Genomic DNA, 17290 nt, shown 5'->3' with positions numbered 1-17290 from the left:
TTAAGGCACTCATGTGAATTGCAGAACTCGCTGTCGCTCATTCTGCAAACTTTCACATGCGTGCCTTAAACGTGTACTTTTAACAATTATATCATAAATAACTATTGAAATACTGATTACAAAAATTTATATTATTTTAAGCCTTTCTGAGAGCATATGCTCAAAAATTTCGCTCGAATTATTTTTAAACGCGTTCATTTTTTTCGAATACTGAGAAAACCTTAAGTATTTTTGAAAAATTTAAACGCAGAAAGAAATATTACTGTATTATCCATGGTCGAAAGTCGTTGAGAACTTCTATAATATTTATTTTAATAAGTCACAGGGGTGAAAAAACAGTCTGATTTTTAATTTTAAATATATCATTCAAAAGAAACTTTTTTTCATTATAAGGGACTATCTGCCCTCGGGAATAATGGAGTCTTCTATTTTGAGTTTAAATTTTTAAAAAATACCTATTAGTTATCTCAGGATTCGAAAAAAATAAATGCGTTTAAAAAGAACTCAACCGAAATTTTGCGCCTACGCTCTCAAAAAGGATTAAAGTATTAAACATTTTTGTACTGTTTGAATTTATGCGACGATCCACTGTTTTAAAGATTGGTTGAACAGATGTTGCCAGTTGTATGGTCCTCACTATGTGTATCGTAAGTTATTCAACAGGGCATAGAATATACATGGTTAGAAAATATACGCCAAAGTCAGCGCCTCTATGCGGAAAATCTCTGAACTAAAAATTGATGTGGACCATACAAAGTGAGGTCCCACTTTTTTCTGTAAAAAAACAGTGTTTGCTATCAGTACATGTCTACGAAAAAGTCTTACATTGATTGACTAAGTGAGGTCCGTATACTGGACCTCACTTTGTACAGGACCTCACTTCAACCGCAGTTTCTTTTGATATGTGGCTCACTTCATACGCTGGGAGTAAATATATATATATATATATATATATATATATATATATATATATATATAAAATAGATGAAATAGAGAATGTGGAAAAATCCCCTTACGAACAATTCACACATCCACCAAATGGTGGATGTGTGAATTGTTCGTAAGGGGATTTTTCCACATTCTCTATTTCATCTATTTGATTTCGTACGAGTGGTCGTTAAACCAATAACCTTGGATCTTTGGTTCACTGAGTGTGTTTCAAAGATCTACATCTTATGTTTTTAAACATATATATATATATATATATAGAGAGGGAAAAAATTGAAAAAAAAAACATATTTTTACATAAACAACCAGTAAAAACACAACTTCTGGTAAACCGATTCTTCCGGTTCACCATATCCCTCTTGTAAATCAAAACGAAAACCTATATACCAAATTTGGTTGAAATCGGACTTTTCGTTCAAAAGTTATGGTACTATTAAACACATAAGTATAGCCGCCATTTTGAACGCCCGCCATTTTTGTAAAAGACAAAATCTGAGATGGCCTCATATATAAATTTGAACCTTTATATGTGTAGTATATGTGGTGCAAATTATATGCTTGTATCATTAAATGTGCAATTGTTTCACATATCGGCCGCACTATTTGTTATGTTAAGCGCCATCTTGATTTTAAAGGAAAACCAAGATGGAGGATGTTGCTCAATATCTCCACCATTTTTAACCGTGTTCACACTTTTTGTCTAAAAGTTGAAAATGACGGAGATATTGATTGAGCAAAAACGGTCTAATCGTATTTTTTAACTCCTGACTCCTGAAGCTGCTATCCCAACATGTGATGGGACCCAGAGCAACTTGATACTTAGGTAGGTACCTATATCTTCAGTAGGTATCTAATTTAATTAGTTTTCTTTCTTTATTAGAAAAGCAGTGATAATATTTATGTATAATCATCACGATTAATATTTTGTTTATCTTAGGTAGGTATTTGCGTACCTATATTAATCGGTAAATTGCATCTTGTGTATTTAGATACCGAATATATGTTTTTTATATTTTTGTGATTATTCATTATTCCCTAATATTTGTTGATTTATATCAGAATTTGTCAAATGCCTATGTATATTTTATTTGCCTATTTATAGATATAGGGATCTCTTTATCTGTATTATATGTTTTGACATAAATTATAAATTGATCTTAAATCTTAAAGAACAATAGAAATGTCTATCAAATCATTTATTCAATAAAAATCATTTATTCAATAAAATTGTACAAAGTACATACCCAGGGCCCCCGCTACCATTAAAGTGTGCAATGCACACGGGCGACATCCTTTAGGGGCGCCAAACCCCAGGATCAAAAATTGAAAAATAATTTGCAAAAAAAAATAAAAATTAATTTTAAAACAAAAGTTGAGAAATTAAATAGGATTAGGTATAAATACACACGAAACATATTTAAATTAAGTGACAGCGATCTTTTAAAACGTCGTTTGTTCTTGAAGAATGACTGACAGATCAGGATAATAAGAGGATAGGTATAGACTCCAATGATTTGTTTAATGCAATTAAAAAATTATTTTCATTGCCTGATGATACTGACCCCTTAAGTATTTTACAATATATATTTGAAAACAATTTAATCTTCAACCTTCCAAACGTACGCATTTCACTAAGAATTCTTTTGACATTACCTGTATCTTTAGCTGCTGACGAGAGATATTTTTCAAAGTTAAAAATCATTTGGACAATGCTTCAAGACGATTGCCTGGGCTAGCAAGATTAGCAATTGAACAAGAAATTTTTGATTGTATTAAATGTTAAGAGATGTAATTGATGAATTTGCAACAGCAATGTCTCAGAAAATATCGCTACTACAATAGCTATTTTTTATTTTTCTATTGTACATACCTACCTATAGCCCAGTAAATGGATGCGAAATACGGCGATACCGTGTAATTTTCAGGGTGACCAACAAATTGCACGAAAATTTGGATGTAGGATCTACCCTTATCCTCCACTTCAAAGTTGGACTTTGTCGTTGGACTTTTGCTTGGGAGGTGAATAAAACCCCTTCTCGGTGGTGAAAAAATATAGGTTTAAAAGTTATTTGGTGAGTTATTTGCGAGAAAAAATTTTTATTTCTCGACAAAAAAATATGTTTTTAGACGGTTTTTCGTAAATAACTCAAAAATTAAGTATTTTATCGAAAAATATTTTTATGAAAAATGTAGATTATAAAAAAAAAACGAAAAAATGGTGAATTCATGAAGTCTATAGACCTAGTGAAAGCAAAATTGGAGCTGATAAGAAAAACGTTCTTATTCGTCAAATTCCAAATCGAATATTTCAACGTGAAATAACCAAAAAAATGAAGCTCTTTCGGGGAAAACTCATTATGACTTCTAAACTTCAGTTTTTTGTTTTATTTCAAGCACCTATCGACCTACCGTCTAAAAAATAAATAAATAAACATGAACTAAAATGCTTAAGGGGCGCCAAAATCCTTTTTTGCACACAGGCGCCATCAACCCATACGGGGACCCCGTACATACCTACGTATAAGTCAAATTACATAATTTTTGAGGGCATAGGCGCAAAATTTCAGTCCCAATGTTTTTTAAACGCCATTTTTTTTTCAAATCCTGAGAAAACTGGTATAAATATTTTTGAAAAATTTTAACACAAAATAGGCATATCCAATATGCCGTATCCATTATTTCCGAGGGCCGAAAATCCCTTAGAATAAACAAAAAGTTTCTTTTGAATAAGATATGTATTTGAAATTAAAAATCACACTAAATTTTTTTTCACCCCTGTGACTAATTAACATAAACAATATAGAAATTTTCAGGGACTTTCGGCCCTCGGTAATAACGTAATCTTTCATTCTGCGCGTTAATTTTTCAAAAATACTTATTAGTTTTTTCAGGATTCCAAAAAAATGAATGCATTTAAAAAGCATTGAAGTCGAAATTTTGCGCCTATCCCCTTAATCAATAGGTATCTATGTGATAATTTATCTCGTATAAATGATATTTTTATTTAAAAAATCTATTTTATTGGTGTCAACTAGAAGAAAACCGATTAGAAGTGAAAAAATCCTCTTCTCTTTGCCGTAAGTCTCTCGTAATAAAAATCCCCGTCATCAGAATATGCACATCTCAGACTGTGGTGAGACTTAACATCAAAAAAATGCAAAACAGTAGTCTGTCGCTGAGATCACACCAAGCGACTTTCAACTTTTCTACCAGCGAACATAAGAGACATCTCAGCAATATCGCAACGATAAAGATCACAATTGATGGCTACCAGGTAAAGGAGGGGCTTAGCGGGAGGCGTGGCCACCGCTTCCCATTGGCTCGCTGTCAAAATTTCAAGTGGAGGGGACTGGAAATCGATAGAAAGTAGGGGCAACTCGATTTACAACAACAGGAAGGCAGTCTATGCCAACAACTGACAACGTTGACACTATACCCAACACAGGACGTTTAAAAATTTGTTCTTCAACGTTGTCGGAACGGATCTTTCGTCGCGCCGCGATCGGGAATCAAGGGGACTGAATCGGGTGCATAGAGTGTACGGATCTCTCAGTGCTTTAGTGTGTGGAAGTGAAAATTTTGCCAATCTGGCGGCGTACCTTGAAGGAGGTCCCGCAATTGCCCCTGTGGGGACCCTCACGTTAAGGGCCGGGTTGGCCCATGTGCCTATCGGGCCCAACTCTGGTTACTTACATTCAACCCACAATATAGGTTAGTTCTAATTTTTTTTACTTAAAATACACACACTAGTAGTCCCAAAAGAATAAGCTTTAGTGACTATTCTGCAACAATAAAACTAACTATTGTTAAATTTACATTTAGGTACTTATTAGGGATTTTCTTTTCAAAAACTTTTAAGGATTAGTACCTTTCTCTGCGGTACCTATGCCAATAAGTAGGTATACCTATTAGGTATAAGAAATTAATTCTTTTTAAAAAATTAATGAGTCTTTGCTTATAAACTTTGGATGAATGACAAGTTGCTTTACTGTATTTTTGGTATAGTGACAGCCGCATTTAAATATATGATAGAGTAGTTTTATGTTAAAATTATAATAAATTAAATTATGATATTACCTATTGGCATTGGTATATCTATCAGTTGATAGAAAATGTTGACTCAACAGAACATGAGACAATAACTTTCATAAACAAGGTGACATTTGTCTAGCAATTTAACAGCTTTCATTGTTATTATGATTTTATATCTCTAATTATTCTGTGCATTACATTTTTCCACATCTCTTACCAATTTTTTGTATTAATGCGCCTATTCGTGTCATGTATCTTGCTGTATGTTCTTTCAATCTTCTAACCTAAGATTGCTTTATTATTTTATTATTCTATGTTAACTACCTTATTTTTTCTCTTGTTCTTGACAACTTTTCATCTAATTTGTTGCAAATCTTAGTCACTTTCTCCACATACTTACTGTGTATAATCTGGTCATTGTTTTATATAGCTTCCTTTTCCAGTTTTTGCTGATGTTTTTGTTCTTCAGACGAAAGTTGTAATTATAGAAAGGCCTTAGGCATTATTTGAATTCGCAGTAACCAATTTCCATTTTCTGGCTGTATTATTTATTGTTAGTTACAACTAAGGATGACTGAAAGGTTTTTGAATCATAAGCTGTTCCGAAACTATTTTTTTAGATTTACGTTTTTGCTCACCTGTTATTTTTTATTGATTTTATGGATTAGGTACCTATTCTTTCTTTCCTTCTGCGTTGGTTAGTATCTTACCAACATTTCTTGAAAATTCTGTAACACGTTTGCCATTTTTCACACTGAATATTTTATTTACTTATTTTTTTAGAATGAATCCCAATGTTTTTGTTCAAAATAACTTGTTTTTGTTTTCAAAATTGAATTGATATAACCTGATTTTTCTTGAAGGTACCTGTAGGTGTGAAAAGTGTAAGTTTCCATTAATTACTAATTACATTTACTTATTTAATATAAAATACATTGAATATTAAATATTCAATGTAATAAGAAATTTTCTTATAATCTTTGCATACATTTTCAATTCATCCACTTCCATCCATTGATTTCTTTCCAGTTCTTAATATTACCCACTTTTTTTGTAAGTCTTCATACTTATAGGCTGTTGTTCCATCTTCTTCTTGGGTTATCTTTTCTTCTTTTTTGTATTGGCTTTCCGATCTTTCAATACCTATATCTTAAATGTCGTATTATCTATGCTTTGATTACCGTGGTTATTTTTGGTTCGGTATATATAATACTAATAGTTCTTCAAGTTCTTTAAGATTCCTTCTCTTCCATAGGCCATCTATTTTCACACTGGATATATTGTTCTTTGTATTTACTTCTCCCATCTTTATAAAAGGTCTATTTCTGATATTTTATAATCACCTATGTTTCGCATGGATATTTAGCTAGTATTTGTTTTTCTTCAAACATACTTGAATTTTATTAATGATGGCAATGCTCCATACTTTTTATTTTATTTTGCTATTCTTACCTTTATCTCCCCTTCCTCATGTAGCTTTTTATCTCATTTTTTACATCCATATAAGTAAATTCTGAAACTCTTATTTTCTCCTTCAATCCCTTTTTTCCTTTAGCTTTTTCTCCATTATCAAGTATTTTGTCTTTTCATTGTTTATTACAAGTACCTACCTACAACTTTTTTTGCATCTTTTATTATATTGTTCTTTTCTTCAGTTCCTTTTTAATTTTTTCTTCTCTTCTATCTCTTTGAGTTTGTTTTCGTTGTACCTACCTATTTTTTTTATTTTTAAATTTTCTCTTCATGGTTCTTCCGAATTATCTGTATTTTTTTCTACTACTGACACAATTATTAATTAAATTTTTAATTCGTATTTTTTTAATTGATTCTGCTACTTTTTGATATTTCTCATACCATTTGGCGCAATACCTAGTACAAGAAGTCAAACAATATCACTGAAGACACAATGCGTGAGAGGCTATTTTATTTATTTCTTTTAATTGGTATTTTTGTATTTAAGGTGTCTTTGTTTGCACATTTATACAAATAGAATAGAATAGAATAGAAATATGCTTTATTGCCACTGAAAATTTTTACAATTTTATGGACAAAGCTTACATACAGTCAAAAGAAAAACATAATATAAATAACAAATAACAACTACAATTTACTAAAATTAGATAAATCGTCAATAATGTACAGTAAAAAATATAAAAGCCAAGACAAAAACAATTTATTGCAAAATTTATATAAATTGCAAATTGAACATACAACAAATAAAATAAAATATGTACAACATAAGGAACTGACAAATTTATGCTACTGCGTATGAAACCCAATTTTCTTAGTTATTCATTGAGAAATTCTTCTATTGAATAATATGGTCTTTTGGATAGATAGGCCTTTGTCATTTTACGGAACTTAGGGAAAGATGTTGCAGATTTAAGTTGTAACGGAAGATGATTGTACAGTTTCTTTGCGGAATATAATGTAGATTTCTTTACTAACTCAGTGGATGGAATCGGTAAATAAATATCAAAGATTGAATTTCTGGTGGAGTAAAGATGATTGGGCCTTGATGGAAAGACATGAAGGTGTTTACGAATTAAACAAACCGTTTCTAGAATATATAAAGATGGAATAGTAAAAATTTCGTGATCTCTGAAGTAACTTCTGCAATGTGTGCTCTTCTGAGGCCAAACAGATATCTTATTGCCCTTTTTTGCAATCTAAAAATGACATCAAATTGAGCAGCTGTACTAGAACCCCAAAAAGGAAGACCATATCGAAGATGAGACTCGAACAACGAAAAATATGTTATTTTAGAAGATGCTAAATTGAGTTCCCTTGAGACAGATCTTATTGCATAGCAAGCTGAGGCGAGTTTCTTACTTAACGAATCGATATGAAGGGACCATTTGAGGTTGCTGTCTAAAAAATACCAAGAAATTTTACAGAATCAACGGTACTGATCTGGCTGTTATTAAGAGGCAAAGGTTGAAGAGCTCCTTTATAGGATAATGCTACTGTTTTATTTACGTTAAAAGAGAGTAAATTAGAGTCAGACCAGGTCTTTATCGTCAGTAGATCCGAAGTTATAGTTTCATGAAGAGATGCAATAGTTGTTGCTCCATGTGATACTGGTATCATCAGCAAAAAGAAAAATTTTCCCATTGATTTTTAAATTAGTGATGTCATTTATAAAGATAAGGAACAGTAGAGGACCCAATACTGAACCTTGTGGTACTCCACATACAATGTTTTTGAAACTAGAGTCAGTATCATTTGCTCTAACTAGTTGTTTCCTATTATTCAAGTAGGATTGGAACCAATTCAAAGAAATACCACGAATTCCATAGAAATTTAGTTTTGTAATCAAGATGTCATGATTTACACAATCAAAAGCTTTGGCATAGTCGCACAAAACAGTGGCAGTATAAAGATTATTGTTTAGTGTTTGGTAAACCTCATGTAGTACAGAAAACATGGCATCAGTGGTACATTTATTTGTTAAAAAGCCGAACTGATTTTGTGATAAAATGTTGTTATCAACGATGAAGGACATAAGTCGAGTTTTAATGAGTCTCTCAATAATTTTGGAGCTACAATAACATAAGTTAGCGAAATAGCAGAACTGTTTGTAAAACTGCCTTTACAAAACTGAAGCAAATTTTAAACAAAAAAGTTGAACTAATCCAAACGTAAAGAATGTTAGCCTAACCATAACGTCATCGTCGGATGAAGTCATTAAACAAAACGTACTTATAATATTCTTTAAAAAAATTCTGAAACTGTTTTCTTGTTTATATGTAATTAAGCCACAAATGTTTGCAATGGCAATTACATTTTGACCTGCGAATTTAAGTTGCGATTTAAAACTCGGAAACCGTTATCAAAAATTATTATTTTAAAAATAGTGTAAACAATATAGATAACCATAAAGTTGTTAAACGGGTTATGTCTTTCAAAACTGACGGGTGGCGTAGTTGGCCTCGGTCTTGTAGGTAAAAGCCATATTTTTAGTAAAAATATCTTAAGTTGCTTATAAATGTAGGTACCTACTAGTCCATTCTTTCACGGTTTTTGCTCTAAATTTTAAAGAACCGCTTGGATTGACATGAAATTTGGCATACGCATAGCTTACATGTCAAAGAAAAAAAGTGATATTGTGCCGATGTGTGCTTTTGCCCTGGGGGTGACTTTCACCCCCTCTTGGGGGTGAAAAAATATAGGTATGTCCAAAATAAGTCCGGAAATGGGTAAACTGACTAATTTTAAGTAACTTTTTTTCTATAGAGCTTTTTCGCCAAGTCAACACTTTTCGAGTTATTCGCGAGTGAATATGTTCATTTTTCAACAAAATAACCACATCTTTAGACGGTTTTTCGCAAATAACTCAAAAAGTAAGTATTTTGTCGAAAAAAAAGTTCTTAGCAAAAATATAGCCTATAAAAAAGTAAAAAGAAAATAGTGTACGCGTTAGGTCTCTGGATCTCGTAGAACCAGAGTTATAGCCAATGAAAAATAGATTCATATTCACCAAATTTCAAATAGAATATTTTGACGTGAAATATCCAAAAAATTAAGCACTTTTTGGGGAAAACCCATTTTAATTTTTTAAAGTTTATAAAAAAGTTTTATTTTTATTTTTACAAAAAGTTTCTAGCATTAAATTTAAGCAAGTTACGCTCAAAATAAAGTTGGTCCCTTTTGTTATTGCAAAAAAAATCGGGCAGAACACCCCCTAATTAGCAACTTAAATAAAATTAATCGTTACCGCTCCACAAATTATTTTAATTATGTTGTGTTTATATGATCTGTAAGTTTCATCGATTAAAAGTGTTTATTTTTGAAAAAATTTGGTTTCAAAGTAAAATTTTTAAAAATTTAAATTTTGAAAAATATGCTTTTTTTCAAAATAACTTAAAAATTGTTAGAGATACCAAAAATCTCGAAAAACAAAAAAGTCAGATTTGCTTTTCTGAATATCTGTATTTTTTGTTTTTCTGTTAGCCAAAAATTGATTAAGATTTGGTGTTTCTAAATTTCCATACATTCGTGATCAGTGACTCGTTCAACCACTTTTAACTACAGCCCTTTCAATAATAAGGACTTTGAACCGATGAAACTTACAGATCATATAAACAATATATACACGAGTCAAGAAACTTGTGAAGTCGTAACGATTAAGTTCATTTAAGATACTAATTAGGGGGTGATTTTCTCGATTTCTTTACCAAAACCAAAAGGGACTAACTTTATTTTGAGCGTAACTTGTTTAATTTTGATGCTAGAAATTTTTTTATAAAACAAAAATGAAGCTTTTTTAAATGCTTTAAGTAAGTTGTAATTAGTTTTCCCCGAAATGTGCTTTATTTTTGGTTATTTCACGTTAAAGTATTCCATTTGGAATTTAACGAATATGAACCTATTTTTCATTAGCTATAACTCTGCTTCTACTAGGTAAAGAGACATGATATATACATCATTTTTTTAATTTTTTTTGCAGGCTATATTTTTTCTACGAATATTTTTTCGACAAAGTACTTACTATTTGAGTTATTTGCGAAAAACCGTCTAAAGCGTGGTTATTTTGTTGAAAAAATGAACATATTCCCTGCCAAATAACTCGAAAAGTATTGACTTAGTGAAAAACTCTATAGAATAAAAGTTACTTAAAATTAGCCAATTTATCTTTTTCCTGACTTTCTTTGGACGAACATTTTTTCACCCCCAAGAGGGGGTGAAAACCACCCCCAGGACAAAAGCACACATCGGCACAATATCACTTTTTTTCTTTGACTTGTTAGCTATGTGTATGCCAAATTTCATGTCAATCCAAGCAGTTCTTTAAAATTTAGAGGTTTTGCAATATTTTACCGTTAAAGAATGGACTATACGTTTTGTGCATGTATTAAAAACGTATTTGTTAAACTAACAGTTTTTAATAACAATAAAGTCTAACACGGTGTATAAATATTTCACATAGGTACTTGTAAGATGAAGGCGATTGATTCTCTAATTTGTTTTTCTAATTAAAGAAGTTTTATATAAATAATTGAAGACACAAGTGCATGAAGGGTATATGTGACAAATTTTTCAAAACATGTTTTTTATGTTAAAAGTAAGTTGTTCGAACCTAAAAATCTTTCAAAGAAGCCAAACACGTTTTAAAATTAATATTTTCTTTAAGTTATTATTAAGTTTAAGTTATTAGAGTGTAAAGGATCTATGTACACAGTAAATCTTAAAATGTAAGTGCATAAAGGATCTATGTACACTTACACTTTTTATATATAAAAAATATATAATAAATATTTTTTTAGTTCTTGTTTTAATAGTGTTAATAAATATATTAGTTTTAAAACTACCTATCCTATAAATTTAGTCTATTTAGATCTTAGTATAAAATAGTAAAAATAGATAGTAAAAAAGTTCTAGTATAAAAACTTTAACTTCATTCTTCCAAATAACTAAGCATATGTCACATATACCCTTCATGCACTTGTGTCTCCAATTATGGCTTTATTTTTCTCAAAAACTTTATGTAAATGTTACTTAGATTTTTCATGTTACCTTTTCAATTTTTGTTGTTAATTCATCATTCAATATCATGTTTATATTTAACCATATCTTCTAGATAATAATTGGTCATGATTATTTCGAAAACCTCGATTTTTTATGTAGATCAATTGCGTTAGAAACTTTTAATGATTTTAAAAATATTTAGTAGAAATGAATCTACGCCCTACGCCTTTAATATTTGGAAATATTTTTATTGATTTTATTTAATTATACCTATATTATATTATGGTTTATTTAGATATTTACGTACTGTTATCATATGTTACCATTATTTTTTATTAGTTAATTAAAATTGTTTTTACAAAAACATTTCGGTATCTTGGTTATATTTTTATAGTGTTCCTAGAAAAAAATATATGTTTTGTATTAATTTTTAATTATAACATTAATTAATTAAGTAACTCGTTAATTAATACTTTAAGTTAATGTACATGAATAATTTACATTTAATAGCTTTCCATGAAGCTATGCACATAGCTTTTCTCCAAATATTTTCCTGCCTACTTTTCTTTCCTACATACATTTGAAGCATGACTGGTTCAGATTTGTTCATCGTCCATGATAATAAGTCTTATGATTGTCTGAAGTCGTATCTTACCCCTTCTAAAAATGTTTTTACTTCCTAATAACTTGTTTATAGCAAATATACAATTATACAATGATTAGATACCAGCCATACCTAATTCTTAGACAAGGATGCGTGTTGTCACCTGACTTATTTAACATTTATGGTGAGCATGTCATGAGGATGGTTTTAGAAGGATGGGCCGGTGGAGTAACAGTAGCCGGTAGGAAAATCTCCAATTTAAGATTTGCTGATGACACTACACTTATAGCAACATATGAGCAAGAAATGTGTGATCTCCTGCGAAGAGCTGAGTAAGAAAGCAATAAAGTTGGTCTAAAAATCAATAAAGCTAAGACAAAAATAATGGTGGTCGACAGATTCGACACTATTCAACTGACTAACTTGTTACAAGAATACCAGATAGTAAACACCTTTGTCTATCTCGGGTCACTAACGATGGTAACTGTGAAGCAGAAGTTCGGAGACGTATTGGTATGGCAAACAATGCGATGAGTCGCCTAACTAAAGTTTGGAAAGACAGATCTATCTCTCAAAATATCAACATGAGTGGTGAATGCCCCTGTATTCTCAATATTTCTATACGGAGCAGAGACTTGGTGCCTTTGAGATGTGGTGCTGGAGAAGAATGCTGCGCATACCTTGGACAGCTCATAGGTCAAACGTTTCCATTCTAAACCAACTCAAGATTAAAAAAAGGCTGTCCACAATATGTCTGCAATTAATAGGTAGGTACTGCAATTATTTGGTCACGTGGTTCGCAGAGGTGACGACAGTTTGAAGAGATTAATTATTGTTTCTGGAAACGTTCCGGGGAGAAGATCAAGAGGACGAACACCAACTAGATGGTCCGACCAAATAAAGAATTCAACTGGAAACTCATTCTGCGAAGCTCTTAGAGCAGCTGAAGATAGATACCAATGGAGAAACATTGTTAGGAATATTGGAAGAAATCACGATCCTCAGTAATGGGGAAACAACAAGAGGAGAGAGAGATAATTCTCGCAGTTCTTGCTTTATATTTAGTCTATTGGTGAATGTCACTCATAGGTAACTGAAATCTTTCTACTTCTTCTTTATAGATTCTTCTGATTTATGTATGTAGATATTTTTCCTTCTATGATTTTTGTCAGGTATTATTCGTGTATGTATTGTCGTTCTGTCCGTTCCATTTATTTGGTATTTTCTTCGTTTATGTATATCCCTTTCTTTCTTGTTTTTGCTTCTAGTATTTTTAGTATTTCTATTAATTCTTGTTTACTTCTGGCAATCAGTAAGTACAAGTTAATATACTTGTTTGAAAATCAATATTAACAAAACCAAACTCATGAGAATAACAACAAGAAACATAGGTGGATAGGGAAGAGGTGGACAAAACCGGGTACCAGTGCAAAAACCATCTATATCTTGTGCTATGTTAGAGTAGCAAACGTTTGCAGCAGATTGAAATATTCTCAAACGACTTAAGTTTGATATACCAATGTCAATTTTTATAAATATTTTTAAATTTTTAATATTTTTTATTTTTATGAAAATATTGCAAAATACCCGGTTTTGTCCAATCGGTATGATAAAACCAGGTAATAACTTAATTACCATTTAAAAAGACTAATGGGCACAAAATAAAATATTTATTGAAAGTATGCAAACAAAAATCAAAAATCTATGATCAGAAATATATGAACAGAAATAAATTACAAGAACAAATTATAAGAACAGAAATAAATGAACAGAAGTCACAAATAAAAATTTTATCTACGTCATCATAGGCACTACAGGCTTCATGAGCCCATTTGGTGCAAGACACACATTTTGTGCAGCCTTCCTTCACCTTAGAATTTAAAAATAGTTTATTGTAATATAGACACGCATTGTCATTATTATCTTCTTCCTCCAAACTCTCAGAATCTGCAGTCGGTAATTTCGGAACCAATTTTGGGCGCAGCCCGTTTACCACGTTTTTTCCTTTTTTGTCCAGTTCAGTTGCATCAGTTCGTTGCATCAAAAAACAGGTGAGGTCTTACTGCTCCGGCACAGATTACTCAGATGAAGCAGAATTGAATACACACGACTGTTCTACCCGGTTTTTTCCAACTCTCCCCTACTATTTAGGTACCTACTATCAACAACCTATCTTGCATGTGTCACAACAGAAAGCGGAGGTAGAGAAGATGATACGAAAGCTCAACAATCTTTCAGCATGCTTTACCCTGTTTGGAACTCTGGCCAGTATACTTCCAAGACAAAGATCCGAATATTCCATTCAAATGTCTTCTATTCTACTGATGTGAAACCTGGAAAGTGACAAAAACCCTTACAGACAAACTGCAAGTGTTTGTTAATACATTCCTACGAATAGTTGTTCACATTTTCTTGCCTAAAGAGGGTAGAAAATGAAATAAAGTCCAAAAAGTGGAGTTAGATCGGTCACACAATCCGAAAAAATAGCTCCAGTATTTGCAAAAACTGCCCTAGAGTCGTGGAATCCCCAAGGAAAACAAAGAGGTCGCCAGCACTAACTTGGAGAAGGATAGGTAAGAGGTCAAGGAAAGTCTTGGAATGAAATGAAGGCTTTAGCGCAAAATAGAACTCGATGGCGCGTTTTTACTGAAGCTCCATGCTCTACTTAGGAGTTCAAAAACCTTAAATATAGGTACATAATATCTATAGTAAACGGAAAAATGAAAAGCTATATTCATCACGCAAGCTGTACAAATAAATCTATTTTATTATGTCATAAAACTTTATTATATCATATTTTACAATCTTTCTTCTATTTTACACTCTGTACCCAACTTTAGTGTGTTTGGTATATTTTTAGTCAATAAACAATACCATTATGTCTAGCAATAAATATCGATATACACTGCCTATATATTTATATATACCTACTCATAAACTTTCCACAATCTTAGAATATAAATTTTTAATGGCTTTCGACTCTTATAGATTTATATGTGATTTTGTCACATTTAATAACTTCAAAATAAATATTAAATGCAAATTTCAAAATATTATTTGTTGGCCGAATACACTAGACATTCTCAAAATCGAAAATTTTGCCCTAAAAATAAAAAAAATGAAATTACGTTTTTTGCGTTTAACTCGCTACAACTCTGTTCCATTTTAATATTTTTTTCTGAAATTTTTACTGTTCATATTTGTCACCTTTTTAAAGACAACGGGATATGTTTCAAGCTCTCAGTCTTATTCTAATAAAAGTTATTAATTTTTTAAAGTATAAGGTGCAGATTCCTGAATTACAAAGTTTAATCGCAAAAGTTGAGTGACAAAATTTGGAAATTTAGCTTTTTAATCACGTTTATGATATAGAATACAAAGAAGTTTTCTGGAAAATTTCAGAACAAAATGTTTTGTAGAAAAAAAAATGGTGCAACTTTTAATATGGGTGGTGAATGGCTAATTTTGGTCTTATTTTACGTTTTTGATGGTGCTGAAAAAGAAAATGGAATTTATTTTGAATTTTAAGTTGGGGAGCATTGTCAAAATCGCAATTTTACCCTGAAAATAAAAAATAATGAAATCACGTTTTTCTTAAAATTAAAAGAACACCATTTTTTTCCTATAAAACATTTTGATCTAAAACTCCCCAGAAAACTTCTTTGTGCTGTATGTCTTAACGTAAACGTGATTTGTAAAGGTACACAAATCTGCACCTTTTACTTTAAAAAACTCATTACTTTTATTAGAATAAGACTAAAGGCTTGCAACGGATCTCATCTCAAAATCTTAGAATGGTTGATAATGATAATAGACTGTCTGTGGAATTATTCAAAGGGGTAATAAATAGAAATACCCCTAAAGTAGTGTAAATATCATCGATTACTTGCAGTATTGCGTAAAGATAAGTGGAAGAAAGCTACATGTACATATCTATAAGTAGTGACGCAACAGTCATTACTAGTAATTTAATAATTAGTTTATTAAAAAACCACTTTAAATCTTCTAAAAATCAACAACAGCTTTTTAAAATTTTTCCTTGATACTTTCCTAATGTTTGCATTTTGTCTAAATTTCCATCTAACTAAAATTTTTCTATTTAATTCTCATTATTGGATAAAAATATTAATGAATCTAAAAAAAAGACCAAACACATTTAAACTAAGCAGTAGAGCGTTAAAAATAATTGCTGCAAATTTGGACAGGGAAAACAAAATATTTGTGCAAATGTCATCAGTAGGTATTTGTAGCGTAAATATTGAAAGATATAAAAATTCAATGTTTTCCATTTTTGTTTTCGAATTTTGCACATATAGATTTCAAATAATTTTATATCTTATCTGTAAGTTTATTTCTTCTAACTAGATGTAGATTGATTGAACAACTTTTTACAGAAATGAAACAAGTCAAAAAACTTGATGTTGAGAAAAACAAAAAATACTTTCTAAGATGTTTAATTTTTGCACATTTTTTCTAACATGATGTTAAAGAATACCAAGTTTCTTGTAAAAGGTATATATTGTTGGCCATTGAAATCCAATATGTGAGGTTTTCTCCAAAAAAAGTTCCAACCACGTGGAGAGAGTCCTGTGTTGCCCTGGGTAACATCCAGGTTTATCTATACCATCCAATGAATTTTATATAAATATGTAAAACTTCCTTATTATTTACATTTAAAGGGTTTTTACCCGATACATTTTGGTGGCTCAGGCATGCAAATTTTGGCTTTTAAACACTGATGATGGATTCCTTAATCCGAAAACGTTTTGTATTGTGACCCTTATTTAGGGTATTTTAATATATACCTTTTACAAGAAACTTGGTATTTTTCACAAACAGGAAGTTTATTTTCCTCGTGGATGATGTTAAAGGTTTTGTCAATCGTGCAAAATATGTATCTTCCGTAGAATCCAAGTAATCCAATAAAGCATTTTATTGCCTTAAGTGTTTTTTGGTAATGGGTAGGTAACTCCTATACGGCTATATCATAGGCGTCATTTCACGAATTTCATTGGGGTGGCAAAACCTACCGGGAGGTTTGGGGGGAAAATTTTGTAAATTTTGATGCAAAATGGAAGGGTTTAACGCAATTTATACACTATTTTTTTTATAACTAAACACATTGACTGTACACATCCTGATTTTCGATTTTTTACAATATCTGCCCCAAGCTTGTGTATCAACCTAGAACCTAGGATTATACTGGATACAGGTCTAAATCTTATAAATTCAATACAA

General features: G+C 31.1%; 1 protein-coding gene across 2 annotated transcripts in view; it reads left to right on the top strand.

Annotated features, from left to right (window-relative positions):
• Window positions 1-4341: 4341 nt before the first annotated feature.
• Window positions 4342-17290, top strand: part of LOC114326207 (LIM/homeobox protein Lhx5) — a 275094-nt gene continuing 262145 nt past the window's right edge. For both annotated transcript variants that reach the window (XM_028274485.2, XM_028274484.2), the window contains exon 1: window positions 4342-4659. The gene's annotated coding sequence lies outside the window, so the exon portion shown is untranslated. The remainder of the gene's footprint in view (window positions 4660-17290) is intronic.

The sequence above is a fragment of the Diabrotica virgifera genome, chromosome 2 (genome assembly GCF_917563875.1).
Source record: "Diabrotica virgifera virgifera chromosome 2, PGI_DIABVI_V3a".
NCBI classification, from domain to species: domain Eukaryota; kingdom Metazoa; phylum Arthropoda; class Insecta; order Coleoptera; family Chrysomelidae; genus Diabrotica; species Diabrotica virgifera.
The sequence above is the reverse complement of the archived record's forward strand: the minus strand, read 5'-3'. Positions and strand labels throughout refer to the sequence as shown.